We start from the raw sequence: 15339 nt of genomic DNA, 5'->3' as shown, positions 1-15339 counted from the left end.
GCTCACGGTCCCCTCCTCCCCGGACACCGCCGCTCTCCACGGCAGCCGGGCAGCAGCCCACGGAGGGCACCTGCTGAATGCAGGACTCGCAGGGCGTCGTGCAGGGCGTCGTGCAAGGTCATCAGCGCACTCCTGAAGCTGAGGAGGAGCAGGGAGCCCCTGGAGGGGCGGGGAGGCCAAATCGCCACCAGCGCCACTTGGGCAAAGCAGGGAAGGGTGAGGGTGGAGATGCCCAGCAGGGACCCGCAGGTGCACCCGCGCGCTCGGGACTGCCTTCCCTCCCCGAGCCCAGGCCTGGGCCGGGGGCACCTGGGCTCAGCCCCGACCTTCCATGGGTCTACAGGCGGCTCCCCGTGGACCAGGAAAGTTCTGGAGCGTCCTGGACCCCCGGCCCAAGGAGCCAGAGAACGAAAGGCAAGGGAGAGGCAAAGGGGCTCAGGACGCACCTGCTGGCCCACCCGCCAGCGTCACCGGCCGTGTGTGCCTCTGCCAGCCTGTGAGGTAGCCCACCTGCTCCACAAGGAAGGAGGGAAGGGCAGCAGTTTCCCCAAATGCATCTGAGCAAGCCTTCGAGGAAGGGGATCGGGTGCCTGTAAGGCCCAGGAAGTGTCAGGACTCTGGGAGTCACTCCACGCTCAGGAAATTGTATAAAACAGGAGCACACGCGGCGCATCGTGTTGGTCTTGGGCTTGATGTGTGGCTGTGTCACCTGCCGGGCGTGCTTCTGCGTCCTGCATCGGTGGGGCTGGCTGACGCCGGGGACTCGGCCAGGTTCTGTGGTTTGTTTCCTTTTTTATGACTGATGCAAAACACAAACACGAAGGGCCCCAGTCCAGTGTCCCATCACATGTTCCCCGGAGCCCCAGGGTCCCCGGGGTCCCAGACTGCCCTGCGCCAGCCCCGCTCTGCCCTCGGCCTCCCGATGGGGCAATACTCTGGCAGGTGCGAGCTGCCAAGTTTCTGACCCAACTGGTGGTTCCGAGCCCAGGACGCAGCTCCTGAGCCGGGGCCACGTCTGAACCAAGCATCCCCCCTCGAGCTGTATGTCCAGAGGCTCACCGGGTGGCCTCGCAGGGACGTGGGATTGTGGGGCCCAGCTCTGCAGGTGGGCCCCGCAGCCCAGAGCCAGGCAGACGGGAGGGGCCCCGACACAGGCGGTCCAGAGGTCACCGCCTGAGAACCCTGGCCTCTCGGATCACTCCCCCACCCGGGCATTATCAGGGCGTCACCTCCTGTCTGAGGGAGGTCACCTGTTCTAGCCCGGCAGGCTTTCCTAAGACGTGAACTGTGTCCACCCTCCCAGAGGCTGTCTGGCTTTCGTGGGAGCACTGGGGCTGAGCATCAGGGAATACAGCCTACAGCAAAAAAAAAAAAAAAAAAAGCCTCAAGCAACCCAGCTTTCTCTGAAAGGCGCAGAACCCAGGTCTGGGTGGTGGGTGATACCTCCGGGACGGCTCGCCGCAGCAATAGAAAGCCTCAGAAAACCCTAGGACGGGACTCGCGCTTTATCCCACCGTTCTGGAACCCCCTAACCTCCCGCCAAAGCAAGAGTGAAATCGCCACGAGCTCCATGGACCGCGTCCCGCGGCACTCAGCATGCTCCCCACTCCGCCCCACGGGGCAGCGGGTTCCACCCCCGTCTCTGGGGCGTGGGGCACACAGCCAGGCCCCAGGTCTGCTGCCCCCTAACACACCCCACAACCGTGCTTCCCCGTGTGGCTGCTGAGCTCCCTAGACCCGGGCTGAGTCTTCTTCTGGGGGGTCTTCAGCACCTTTATGCGCGGGGTGCCAGAGGGGAGGAGAAGCTACAGGTCCTCCGCCAGCGCCCACCCGCCCCCCTACCCACGGGACAGCCCAGCAAGTGGCACAGGCGCAGAGATGCGCTGGATCGAAGGCGCTGCTGCTCCCGCCCAGACTCCTGAGCAGACTCCGTGGCCCCGCACCCCAGCACCCCAGCACCTCAGCCCACACTGGCCCAGCCACCACCTGCCACCTTTCACACTCACGGGGCACGGAGAGGGGAGGCCCCGCTTCTTCCTCGCTCGGCCAGGAACGTGACGTCTGGCCACACGGACGGCCACAGGGACGGCAGCCTCCCGAGACAACAGCTACTACGCGCGGCACCTCCAACAACCCCCGTGGGCGGCCCGGCCAACAACCTGCCATCAAGCGACAAACGGCAGGTGATCAAAGGGGCGATGGCCGCGGGGGGCAGGTGATCTGACTGTTGCAGGGGCGAGGGCGCCGATCCCACCTGTGCCTGCAGCGACGCGCTAAGCTAATTCAAGCGTGTGAAATCGCCCCAACGTCTCACACTTGGCCCTAAATCGCCAGATGGGTTCGCGCCACAGGGGAGGCGGATCTGGAGAGGAAGGTGCGACGTGGCAAGCCGCGTCCTCCTGGGGCTCGTCCGCCGCCCGTCGAGGTCGCTGGGAAGTCGGGCAGGCCTCGCTATCTGGGCTTAGCAGACAGAAAGGCCCAGTTTCCTGCTGGAAACCCTTATCTGCTCGCTTCTCCAGCTGCTCCCCACGCCCACTGCCCGCCGCTTGGCTAAGAGATAGTGGACAGGTTTGTCCGGGCGCGGTTATTACTTGTTACATATTAAACAGTTAAGTTAGGAACGGTTACGTAACAGCACCGCAGGCCACAGAGAACGCCCAGCGGCTACCTGGACTCCCGCGGGCCAGCAGGAGACCACGCGGGGGGGCAGCGCCCCTGAGGACACGGCCCTCGGAGCCACCAGAGCACACAGTGAGAACGGCCAGCTGCTGACCACTGGCGCCTCCCGGGCCACGCAGGGCCGGCTGGTCCTGGACAGCACGGGGACGAGGCCCAGGGACCCACACTGCAGGGCCAGTCCCCAGGGCATCCACACCCGTAGGGGGGCACAGGCTGCACCGGACCCACCACACGGGGTCCCTGCGTGCAGCGTGGGAGACTCAGCTAGGGTGCAGGGCGCACAGCGCGCACACCACGGGGGACCGGGCTGGGAGCAGGCCACACAGTGAGCAACCTGGGGGACCGAGCAGGGTACAGGCTGCACAGCACGCAGCCTGAAAGACAGGGCTCAGGGCAAGGCACGCGGTGCACAGCGTGGGAGACCGGCTGGGGCACAGGCTACACTGTGTGCAGAGCAGGATGCACGGTGTGCAGCGTGGGATCCGGGCTAGGGTGCAGGCCGCCCAGTGCTCAGCTTGGGAGACGGGGCTCGGCTTGGGAGATGCGGCTCAGGGCAGGACACACAGTGCATAGAATGGGAGACCAGCTGGGGCATAGGCCACACCATGCACAGAGCAGGATGCACGGTGTGCAGCGTGGGATCCGGGCTAGGGTGCAGGCCACACTGTGCACAGTAGGGGAGACACAGCTCAGAGCAGGACGCACGGTGTGCAGCGTGGGATCCGGGCTAGGGTGCAGGCCGCCCAGTGCTCGGCTTGGGAGACGGGGCTCGAGGCAGGACACACAGTGCATAGAACAGGAGACCGGCTGGGGCACAGACCACGCAGCCGCGTCCCAGCAGGGAATGTGGGTGCAGAACACCAGGTCCTGCTGTCCTCAGCACCCCCAGACGGCCTGACGAGCTCCAACACAGAGAAGCAGGGACACCACCCTGGCAAGGGTAGGAGGTCGCCCTGCCTCCAAAATATATACAGTGAGACTCCCCCGCCATGGGTTCACCTGTGCCTGGAGGACCCTATAGCACAAGCCTGGCCCCACACTGCTCAGCTGCAAGGGGAAGCATCCTGAGGAAGAGGGCAGAGGAGCAACGCCTGGTCCAGGTACTCGGAGCCCCGTGTGACTGGGTCAGGCCCTGAGGCTTCAGCGAGAACCTCTGCTGCCCAAGCCCTGGTTCCCATGGCAACCCCAAAGAACCCCCTGCTCCCTCCACTGCCCCTCGCTCAGCCTCCCCCTACCCCAATCACCTCACTCGGGTGGGAAAAGACACACACAACCCCCAGAAACACAAAGTTCTCCTTATCTGCCCATGAAACCCTGAAGAGCACGGGGCTGGGGGGATCCAGGCCCACCTCGAGCCGGAGTCTGACAGCAAATCCACTCGTTCCACCTGCCCGGGGGCCAGGTCGGCGTTCCCACGCCCCTCTCCAGGACGTCACAGCAAGAAGCGCCAGGACAGAAACGGCTTCCTCTTGAGGCCAGACGCACAAAGCTAAGAGGTGGCACACATGGGCACGGGCTGGGTAACTGGACGCACATATGGGGCATGGGCTGGACAGGCAGGTGTGCACACGGGGCATGGGCTCGGTAAACGGGTGCATACACGGGGTTCAGGCTGGGCAGGTGGGTGCGCACACGGGGCACGGGCCAGGCAGGCGGGTGCGCACACGGGGCACGAGTGGGGCAGGCCGGCGTGCACAGGGGCTCGGGCCAGGTAACCCGGTGCGCACACAGCCCAGGAAGAACAAAGGAGAAAGATGAGTGACTCGCCCGAGGCCACAGAGCCAGGGAGTGGCTACACTCTGAGGGGCGGCACAGGCAGGAAGAGCAGGGAAGCGGCCGAGGGCAGCAAGAACTACCTGGAAGCCGCCACACTAAGCCACACAGGCGGGAGCAGGGAGCTGGGGAGCCCAGCACTCAGACGCCCAGAGAAGCACCAGCCGCAGCTCCTGGGAACGGGCGGCTGGCCTGGATCCTCGAACCCCCAGAGGTCGTGGTGAAGGACCAGCCCATGTCCACCCCGCAGGCAGGGGCCCAAGGTGGCCAGGACCGTGTGCTCCCGGTATTTTAGAGGCGACCCTATGAACGCACACCAAAAGCAGAGCATTCGACCCAAAACAAAATGCAGCGAGCCTTTCTCACAGTTCTGGCCCGGCCTGCTCCCTGGGAGGCGAGGCACGTGCCACGGGAGCGTTAAAGCCAATACCGGGCACCCCTCCAGTGGAGATTCTGCAGGGTAAACTGAGGCATGGAGTCCAACCCCGAAATTCTAGAACAAATCTAAGTGCACACAGGTGAACTTGCTCCAGGTCACAGACCTGCCCCCCAGACCTGAGGCTTCCCTGAGGCTCTCCGAGGTGGCGCTGCATCCCACCTCTGCAGTCACCCGCCAGGAGGCCGCTCGGGGGTCCCGTCCCCCTGCCCTCTGCTCTGAACTCCTCTGCCCGAGGACGTGGGCCCTGCAGCTTCCGGGGAAGGACAGTGATTCACAGCACAGGAGGGCCCTCCTCTGCCACACGCCCCATAAAATACACCAGGGCTCCCAGCTAACGGCTCACCCGTGGGAGAGCAAGGAAGGGATCAGAGGAGCTAGGTCGGTGCCCAGTAACCCACTAAACACACACTCAGCTGCGCCGGGACCACAGGTAGGGGATCTTTTAAAAAGAGCCAGAAAAGCCAGTGGACCAGGGGAAGCTGAACCAAAGATGCAAAAGAGCCGGACGCCAGGCCAGCACGTGGAGCTGCAGCCTGACGTGCCACCAGGCCAGCAAGCATCAGCCAGGAGAGCCTCCGTAAACTCTGGTGGCGAAGGAAAGGCAGGGCCAGAACCAGAGCATTGACTCAAGTGCGAGGAGCAGCGGGCCGACACCCGTCGAGTGGGGTCTCCCTGGAGGAGACAGACCCAGGACTGCCGACCTCCCAGGCTGCAACAGCCCGCCTTGGCAGCAATGAAGAGGCTTCGGCACACAGTCTAGCCAGCCGAGGAGAGAAGACCCAAGATGTGGGCACCAGGGGCTCCCCACACAATGGGGCATCCAGAGAGCTGTCCGAGGCCGTCAGCTCCTCAGGGGCTGCCTCCGAAAGCACGCTGGCAGAGAAGGCCCAGACGTCGAAGCAAAGCCTTGAACCGGAAAGATGAGGGCCAACCGGAGTGCGCTGGACACCACCCTGTGGGCCCACCTGTCCCGGTCTCTGTGTGGTCACCGTGGGGGCGACCCCCAGGACACAGGCCCCACAGGCCCCGTGGACGAGGAAGGTCTGTCCATGTGCCTGCGCCAGCACCCACAGCCCTGCACCCGCGGCCCGGCAGGCAGAGGTGCGCACAGAATGGAGGACGAGTCCCTCTCCTGCCCGCCCGGGGCCCCAGGGCTGCGTGGGGACAGTCACAATCTAGGGCCACCCATCAGGGTCTCTCAGGGGCCAGGGCAGCCACCTCCCTCGTCCCTGCCTCCCTCCCGCCTCCCTCCACCTTCACCCCTGCTTCCCCAGACTGGGCCATCAAAGAAGACACACCTATGTCCTCTCACCTGCCACAGGCTCTGCTTCCTACCTAAGTCAGGCACAAATGTGTAGAAAAAAATCAAGCAATGATGTAAAAATTTGAGAAAGACTATATAGGAAAAGGCAAAAAACAAAAACAAAACAAATATACCCCCTTCCTCCAAATTTAACAAATATCATATCTATGAAATAGGAAGGTTATGCCATTAAAATAAAAATAATCATTTTTGGTGATGATGGAGAGTCGCTGTAGGTTCACTGACTATAGTAACAAATGCCCCGCTCTGCCGGGGATGCTGACGGACGAGAAGAGGCTGCGCGTGGCAGGGAAGGGCATACAGGAAATCTCTGGTCTCGGCTCAATTTTGCGATGACTCTAGAAGCTGCTCTAAAAAACAAAGTCCGAAAAAAAATTTTTTTAATATAAATAAATAAATAAAAATAAAAAAATAATAAATAATAAAAATAATAAAAATAAAAAACAAAGCCCGTTGAAAGAAAAAAATCAGAAACGTGGGGATAAAAAATTAAAAGAGAAACTTAAAATCCAATAGAAAGGGTTTAAAAGGCAGCCTGGCATAGCGTACACGCTAGAACAGCCGAAGACCAGATACTAAACAGGAGACACGGGTAGCTGGAGAACCGGTCCCAGAGCCTAACAACCAAACAAACGCTCCTCTGGAAAGAGACAAGGAGAAGGTGAAAGCAAAGAAATTAAAGGATTAACTCAAATATACGTCCCGGGCCCGAAGGACGTGGGTTTCCCAGCTGGAAGGGACTCGCGCTGTACCCCGCGCAATAGATGGAGACGCCCTCCCCCCAACAAGGCACGTCTTCAAGAGACCTTCAAACACATACAGAGAATATCCCAGAAGCTTCTAGACAAGAAAAACAAAAAAAGAGAATCAAGAATCGAATTAGAAAAAAAAAAAAGATCGAATTAGGTCCATCCTCAACCCCGCTCTGCCTAAAGGCAGCGGCAGCCTTTGGGCCTTGGGGCTCAAGGATCTCCAGTTAGGAGTCTGTGCTCGGACGAGCAGATCTGCGGGACAATAAGGATGTTTCCAGACACACGAGGTCTCCAGAATCTGCAGGACCCTGTTTGGGGGAGCCCAGCGTGGAACGTTCTCCATCCCACTGGGGGAACAGAGCGGGAGGGTCACGGGATCCTAGACGGGCCGCGGGCGCCCTCAGGTTCACGGGGAAGGCAGGCCGCGGGGGCAGGGCGTGGGCAGGGCGTGCTAGGAACGGCAGCCAGGGCCCATGCAGACGGTGTGGAGTGGCGGACAGGACAGCGAGCGCGGGGCCCTCCCACTCGGGGTGCCCCCGAGCCCCAGCAGCGCGAGTGCAGGGCGGCCACGGACAGAGGCCAACCCCTCGCTTCCACGCGCAGAAGTCAAAGAACCCATACGAGAAACGGGGGACACCTGCTTAGAAAATACGGGTCAACAGGGCAGGAAAGAGGAAGCCCGAGAGGCCCGTTGCTTCCGGGGAGCCGGCCGTCGAATCCGCGTACATCCTTCCAATCACAGAATAGAACCAATCTCACAAGGGTCCGCCCCGGGGGAAGGCTGCAAAGGGAGGGACCCCGCGTGGCGGCGGGCCAGGGGGGCAGGGGACGGAGCCTGCCCTACAGAGCCTGTCCGTGCCCACGGCAGCCCCGCAGGCCCAGGGTGGGGAGACGGTCCAGCTGGGGCGCACGGAGCCCCATCCGCCCTTATCCTTCCCCCGAAGCTCCCACACAACACTGGGGAGACGTGGGCCGAGGTCTCACCTTCATGTTTCTCTAGAAACATCCTAACCAGGTTTCCATGCAGTCACAGAATTTGGGGGAAGAGAGGACAGCATCCTTGGAGAAGCAGCCTGAAGGCTTCTAGGGAACCCAGCTGGGCCAGGCAGGGCCACAGAGGACACAGAGCGGGCCCTGCACACCACTCAGCTCAACCTCCCGCCTGGTGGCAAGATTCCAAGCAGGGGCCCAGGGCTGGAGCAAGGTGCGTCCTCAAACCAGGGGAGTCCTGGTCCTACAAGCCCCAGTTCGGAGCAGCTTTCCAGTCACCGCGAGCTTGGTGACGCAGGCGTTCCTAAAACGACCACCGTCAGATACATGATCTGAGAAAAGTTCTCACGCCAAGGGGAGTTCTCAACTCATCAATGGCGGGAAGACTCCCAGGGATGACAGCTAAAAAATAAATAAACAAGCAAACCAAAGGCCCAGCTCATCGGAGAAGTGAGTGTCCGCGGGGTCCCATGTGGGATCCAGGTGACTTGTGGTCAGTAGCCCTGGATGTCCTCCCTGGTGGCTCCCGTGTGACAAGACAAAAAAAAGGCACGCGGGGGCCCTTCGGGCACCCCTCACAGTTCTGTATTTTCAGAGCCCACGCCCCCCCCCCACCAGGGTGGTGTGCCTGAAAGTTCCGGACAGGCCCAGATGGAGCACGGTCACCTCAGGCTTCTACTTGCGGTGACAAAGACATGGGAAGGTCCCAGCTGCCAGCCTTGCTTCCAGGGGACAGCAAAGACTCAACATTGAGGGCCAGCACGCATCCAGGTCTTCCAGGCCCACGCTCTCAGAGCTCACGTTACTCGCAAGACTACAGCTGCCGGGGTCTGGGCCCATCGACCCGGCTCAAAAACCCAGCCAGGACTCAGGGAGATGAGGGCGCCACCAGCATGGCCCTGGGCAGTGCACAGAGCCCCTTCCCAGGGCCATGGTCAGCCCACCAGGACCAAGGGTCCACGCTCACTTCATCCCAGCCAGCCTGTGCCTCTGAGAGAGACTCCGGGCACCAACCGACCTCAGGGACCTGAAAATAGATGCCACCAGGCCCCACATGCCTGAGACCAGGGGTGTCCCTGCATATGATGGTGCAGCCCATCTGAGCCCGCGCGTCTCCACAGTCGGCACCATCTCCATGGTTTCCACTATCTCCAAGGTCTCCACGGTCTGCACCGCCTCCACGGTCTCCACCTGTCTCCACCGTCTTCACCCGTCTGCACTGGTCTCCACTGGTCTCCACGGTCTGCACCGTCTCCACCGTCTCCACCCATCTCCACCATCTGCACCTGTCTCCACTGTCTCCAAGGTCTCCACTGCCTCCACCCGTCTCTACCATCTGCACCCGTCTCTACCATCTCCACGGTCTCCACTGTCTCCAAGGTCTCCACGGTCTCCACCCATCTCCACCGTCTGCATCCAACTCCACGGACGGTCTCCACCGTCTCTACCGTCTCCAAGGTCTCCACAATCTTCATCCATCTCCGCCATCTCCACAGTCTCCATCCGTCTCCAGTCTCCACCATCTCCAAGGTCTCCACAGTCTTCACCCATCTCTACCGGTCTCCACGGTCTCCACTGTCTCATTCCAGATCACAGGGGACCAGCTGTTGATGCCCTCAGCTATCATCTGGGCCAATGGCTTTGCCCCCAGGGAATGTGGACCGTCCACCACCCATCTTTACTCTTGGACTCCCACCGGTGAGGAGCTCCAGCCTTCGCGCTACGGGGAGGCCACAGAAGGATTCGTACGGGGCCTGGTGCTCAAAGCAGGCTACGGTCAGGTGAGCAGGTGTGCTAGGGCGCATAGGCACGGAGCACTGGCAGGCAAAGGGATGCGAGGCGAGGGTCCTCCTCCTAGCAGACATTGCGGATTAACAGCAGGATAATCAAGCACGCAAGCCGCTCAAAGTCCAGGCCGAGTGTGCCCACAAGCGGTGCGTCCGAGCGCTCGCCAAGTGCCACACGCCACACAGGAGCCACACGACTCCCACAGCCCTGGCTGGTAAACACACCTCTGACACTCGTTCGTGGATGAGCTTGGGTAGCCTGCCTGCTATGGCTCGAGACACCGACAGCAGCGAAACAGGAGATCCGGGGGTCAAACTGGGGCAGCAGGCCTCCTGCAAACGTCAGCTCAAGCCACTTCCCTGCGCTGAGCAGAAAAGGAGCGGATTCCTCCCCGGCACCTGTTCCCAAAGACGATGCCAGAACACGCCATCCACTCTGCTGCCCCAGCCCAAGTCCATCCTCAGGCTGAGGATCTCACACTCAAGCAAACTCCACGTCAAGTCCACATTTAAATTCAACGGTTGACAAACAGGAATGACACCCCAGTTTCCCCAGCGGCATCCAGCGGTGATGAACCAACCAACCTCACGTCCCATGTCCCGGGCAGGCGTCCCATCTCCACCTGACACAGGGCTGTCTCCGCCAGGGCACAGGCAGAAAGGGAGATCCCGTCAGAGCCAGTGAACCCCCAAAGCAGAGTCAGAACTGCTCGTTCCTGCGATGACCGTCCATGAAGCCGGGGCAGGGCCGTCCGGGCTGCCATCTCCAAGGACACTCACACGGTGTCCCTTCCCGTCATTAGAGGGGAGCAGTCAGCCTTTGAGGAGCTGGCAGTTTTATGCTTCCCCTGCTTTCACCTCCTTCCAGTTAACTGTGATGCCCAGGAGCAGGGACAAGTTCAGAAGCTCCTCAAAGCCAGGGCGGGCAGTGGGGGCAAGGGTGTCCCCGCCAGAGGACAGACAGGGAGAAGACAGGGGAGCACACAGCTCCCCAGAAGAGGGCGGCTAAAACACAAACACAGGCCAGCCGCCCGCCAGCACCCGAATGGGTGAGATGTACTCCCCCCGTGAGCGCACAGACCTCCTACAAGATTGCCAGATCCCCGGGGAGCCTGCCTGCCAAGCCTCGCCCACCAAGGAGCTCTACTATCTTTAATTTCTTCTATCGTTCCCCATAATTCTACAGTTGAGCAAAAAAAAAAAAAAAGACAGGTTAAAGAAAAAAATCTTCACTAGCAGAAAAAGTTTTTATTTAAATTTTGAACGTGACTGGTTGCGTAAATGAAAAGACGAGGCAAACGTTTTCTCCCTAGGAGCCCCCGCGATTCCACATTGGCCCCCCAGGCTGAGGGACAGTCACAGGGATCATGCGCACCCCGCAAACACACGGCCTCCTCCCCCCACCGAACAGAGCAGGCGTCCCCTCAGCTCCGAGTTCTGACACCAGCTCAGAGACATCCTCCCGCGGTGTAGGTTTTTCTTCCCCTGCGGAGACGGACAGACTTCCAAGAAAATAGGTTCCTTAAATTAGGCCACCTTCAAAGCATTGGGTTTTATCAGATAGACCAACCCAGAATTTCTACAGCTCTGAGATGAAGCCAGAGGACAAAAGCCGCCTCTGTTCGAGCCTGAGTCTGGTTGCGGAACCTCGTAATGTCCCAGACCAGCCACCGCATCCAAATCAAAGCTCTGCGCTGGCTCCAGGTTTGGAGTTCGGCTCCCTCCGGCTCCACGGTCACCGGAACAGGGCCAGGGTTGCCCTGGGTTCCGATCCCGCGGCCACCATCCGTAAATCCCTAGACAAGTGGCCGGCACCAGCCAGCTCCGCTCTGGGTTCCTGGCTCACAAAGGGATGGGCTTCTGCGCAGCAGCCCCGCACTGCCCCCCAGAGTGGCGCAGACCACAGGCGACAGGCAACTGATGACTCTAGGGACACAGAGCTTTTACGAACGCGCTGTTCTAACTGCAAAAAGCACAAGTGCCATATCGAACTCGTGACATCAAAGTTCCCTCCCCAAGTAAGTGTGTACTTAAGTACAAAAAGCAAGTGGACAAATTGATAAAGGCCTGGCCATAGGACAGTAATCGGCAAGCTGGGGAGCCACCCTGCAGGTAACAGAGCCTCCTACGTCTCCAGGTGTGTGGCTGGCAGGAGGAACGTCCTCCAGGTCACTTCTCTTTTGGAGGCAGGCATACTTGTGCAGAAGCATGAAACACACAGGACAAAATATTAAAAAATAAAAAATAAATCCAAAGCTATGCCCTGGTGACAGCTCTGTCATTCGCTGGCCCGTGACCCCGGCGTGCCCACTAACCCCTGAGCCTCAGTTTCCACACCTGTAAGGGATGGGGCTCAGCGAGCTGTAGATGACAGCGAGCAGGTTTCTAAGGAGCCTTTTACCCTGTAAAATGCTCCAGGGGTATCGGAAGCTGCACTTCTCAGTTACAGGAGCCACTTGCCGGGTGTGTAACTCTGTCCTCAAATTCCCTCCCTGTAATCTGGGGATTGGCCTGCGTGGCCCTCCGCTTTCAAGTGTTCCCAATAAAGTAATCCTAGAGTTCAGATCTTTCACAGGAAAAAGCCCAGTCATCTAGACTCATTCCTGGAAACACATTTGGTTTCAAGGCTTCTCCTTAATAAAATACTCCCCCAAGAGACACTTGGCCCCGGCCCTATGTCAAAACTCCTTCCCCTACAGAAACCAAAGGATCTTCCCACTTTTCCTCTTGGAATGAAAGAGGGGGACGCCGGGTCAACGCTGGCGGAAAAACCAGCAGCTCCGTGCCTGTAAACCCCCAGCCAGCGCCTGTTGCTGCGCCACCAACATGTGTTCTTGGTAAAACTGAGCGAAACGTTAGAGAGAGCACCAATTCTGAACCTCGGGGGCTACGAACGGCTGAATCAGCGTTTTCGGAAACAAAGTGTTCTGGGCCCGGCCTTGTAAACAGCAGCACTGAGAAAGTTGTGCAATAATGCCTGTGTACTCACGAGCGAGCGCTACTTGTTTGGGCTTTTTCTGCATCTCTTGAATGAAAGCGGATACGAGGACGTTTGCAAGGCAGCCTTCTCCCAGCGCCGACCCAGGCCGGGCACTGTCACCTGTGGCTGCCCTGCACTGCCCACCCCTCCGCCCCCAGCCAATGACAAAAAGTCGGCAAAGTTCCTTGCAATCTCCCAGCAGAGGGAAGGCGATCAGAAGTGGGGAACAGCCCGAGTCCCTTAAGGCACAAGCCGGAGGGCAGCGGCAAGACGGGCCGAGAGGCGACCAGGGAGGCCGGTTGCATCAGACGTTCCTCGGCCGGCGCTCGGGCGCTTATCACATTTCCCCGGCTGGCGGCGGCTGCCCCGGGGCCCACAGCTGGGGTGAGGCCCCGCGGGGTAACCGGGCCGCCGGCGGAACCGAGAAGAACGACTCCGGCCCGGCCGTGCCCCGGGCTGCCGGCGAGTCCGCCCCCCCCCCACCTCCCCTCCACCCCGGGCTCGGGGCGCACCGGGGGCCGCATGAGGTCCGGCCCCCCCACCACCACCCCTCCAGCCCCGCACCAGGGCTGCATGAGGTCCGCCCCCCCACCTCCCCTCCACCCCGGGCGCAGGGTGCACCGGGGCTGCCGGAGCTCCAGTTCCCCCTTCCCGCCTCCCCTCCATCCCCCCCACCTCCCCTCCACCCCCGGCGCGGGCGCATCGGGGCCGCTGGAGCTCCCGTCCCCCCCCCCCCCCCCCCCCGCCTCACACCTCCCCCTCCATCCCTGGCGCGGGGCGCACCGGGGCTGCTGGATCTCCGGCTGCCCGCCCTCCCGCGACCCCAGCCCCTCCCCCATCTCCCCTCCACCGGGAGCTCGGGGCGCGCCAGGGTCGCTGGAGCTCCGGACCCCCCCACCTCCTCTCCACGCCTCCACCTCTCCTCCATCCCCCCCACCTCCCCTCCACCCCGGACTCGGGGCGCACAGGGGCCGCTGGAGCTCCGCCCCCCCACCTCCCCTCCACCCCGCGCCTCCCCTCCACCCGGAGCTCGGGGCGCGCCAGGGTCGCTGGAGCTCCGGACCCCCCCACCTCCTCTCCACGCCTCCACCTCTCCTCCATCCCCCCCACCTCCCCTCCACCCCGGACTCGGGGCGCACCGGGGCCGCTGGAGCTCCGGCCCCCCCCACCTCTCCTCCACCTCCCCCTACCTCTCCACCCCGGGCTCGGGGCGCACCGCGGCCGCTGGAGCTCCGGCCCCCGCCCCCCGCCGCAGCCCCCGGCCCCGAGCCGACGCCCTTCCGCCCGCCGCGCCCCGCGCCCCCGCCGCGTCCCCGACCGGCCGGCCCGCGCGCAGACAATGCCGGCCCGGCCCCTCCGCCCCGGGCCCCCGCCCCCGCCCGCGCCCGCCGCAAAGTAAGTTGCCGCCGGCTCCCGCCCAACTCCGTACCTGCCGCGGCGCCGCCCCGGCCGCCTGCGAGCCCCGGGACCCTCGGCGGGGGCGGGGGCGCGGGCGCGGGCGGGGGCGCGGGCGCGGGCGCGGGCGGGGGCGTGGGCGAGGGCGCGGGCGGCGCGCAGGGCGGTCGGGGTCCCGGTCCTGGTCCTGGTCCCGGTCCCGGTCCCGGTCCCGGCCCCCGCCCCCCGCCGCCCGGGGCTGCGCGCAAACTTCGGGTCCCCGCGGCCTCCCGCCGGCGCCGCTCGCGTCCCTTCCTGCCTCCTCCCGGCTCCCCACCCCCTCGCGGGGCTTTAAACTCGCCGGCCCCGCCCGCCTCCGCCGCCGCCTCCGCCTCCGCCTCCTCCCCCGGACGCTTTTCCTGCTCCTCCTCCTCCTCCTCCTCCTCCTCCTCCTCCCGCTGCCGCCACAGCCCGGACCGCTCGGCAGCCGCCAGCGCGGGCGGAGCCTCGGCCTGGGCGCAGGGCGGGGGCGCGGGGGGCGGAGGGGGGCGCGCGGGGGGCGCAGGGCAGGGGGCGGAGGGTGGAGGGCGCAGCGCGGGGACGCGGGAGGCGGAGGGGGGGCGCGCGGGGGCCGGAGGGGGGCGCAGGGCGGGGGGCAGATGGGGCGCAGGGCGCAGGAGGCGGAGGGGGGCGCGGGGGCGCCCAGGGCGTGGGGGCGCGCAGGGCAGGGGCTTGGACGAGCGGAGGGGGGCCGCGGGTAGGGGGGTGCAGGGCGGGGGCTGGGGGGGCTCGGGCACAAGGTGGGGGGTGGGGGGGGCGGAGGGTGGCGGGGGTGCAGGGCGTGCAGGGCGGGGTGGGGGCGCAGGGGGCACAGGGTGCAAGAGGGGGCGCAGGGCGGGGACGCGGGGCGGCGCGCAGGAGGGGCGGCTGTGCCGGGGCGCCAGGACCCCGCGTCCTGCACCCCCACCCCCACCCCGGGCACCCCTGGGTGCGGGGTCGCAGCCGCCCAAGCTCGGGTGCCAGCGAAGGAGCCGTGGGACCTGCCCCGAGAGGCAGTTGGGGAGCCCATTCCGCAGCTCCCCGTGATAAGCGCGCTGTTGGTTGACCCCGGGCGCAGCAGCAGCAGCAGCAGCACCCGAGGGACTCCGTGGTCTGGGGCCTCGCCTCCCCAAGCCTCAGTGTCCCCACCTGCGGGGAAGCAGGGAGGCCCTATGTATTTTCATATTGCCGCCACGCCTCCG

General features: G+C 63.2%; 1 protein-coding gene across 2 annotated transcripts in view; it reads right to left on the bottom strand.

The window, feature by feature from the left end:
• GRB10 (growth factor receptor bound protein 10) overlaps nucleotides 1-14229 on the bottom strand; it is a 157787-nt gene extending 143558 nt beyond the window's left edge. For both annotated transcript variants that reach the window (XM_077864166.1, XM_077864167.1), the window contains exon 1: nucleotides 14154-14229. The gene's annotated coding sequence lies outside the window, so the exon portion shown is untranslated. The remainder of the gene's footprint in view (nucleotides 1-14153) is intronic.
• Nucleotides 14230-15339: the final 1110 nt, after the last annotated feature.

Source organism: Canis aureus, chromosome 21 (assembly GCF_053574225.1).
Source record: "Canis aureus isolate CA01 chromosome 21, VMU_Caureus_v.1.0, whole genome shotgun sequence".
Taxonomy (NCBI): domain Eukaryota; kingdom Metazoa; phylum Chordata; class Mammalia; order Carnivora; family Canidae; genus Canis; species Canis aureus.
The sequence above is the reverse complement of the archived record's forward strand: the minus strand, read 5'-3'. Positions and strand labels throughout refer to the sequence as shown.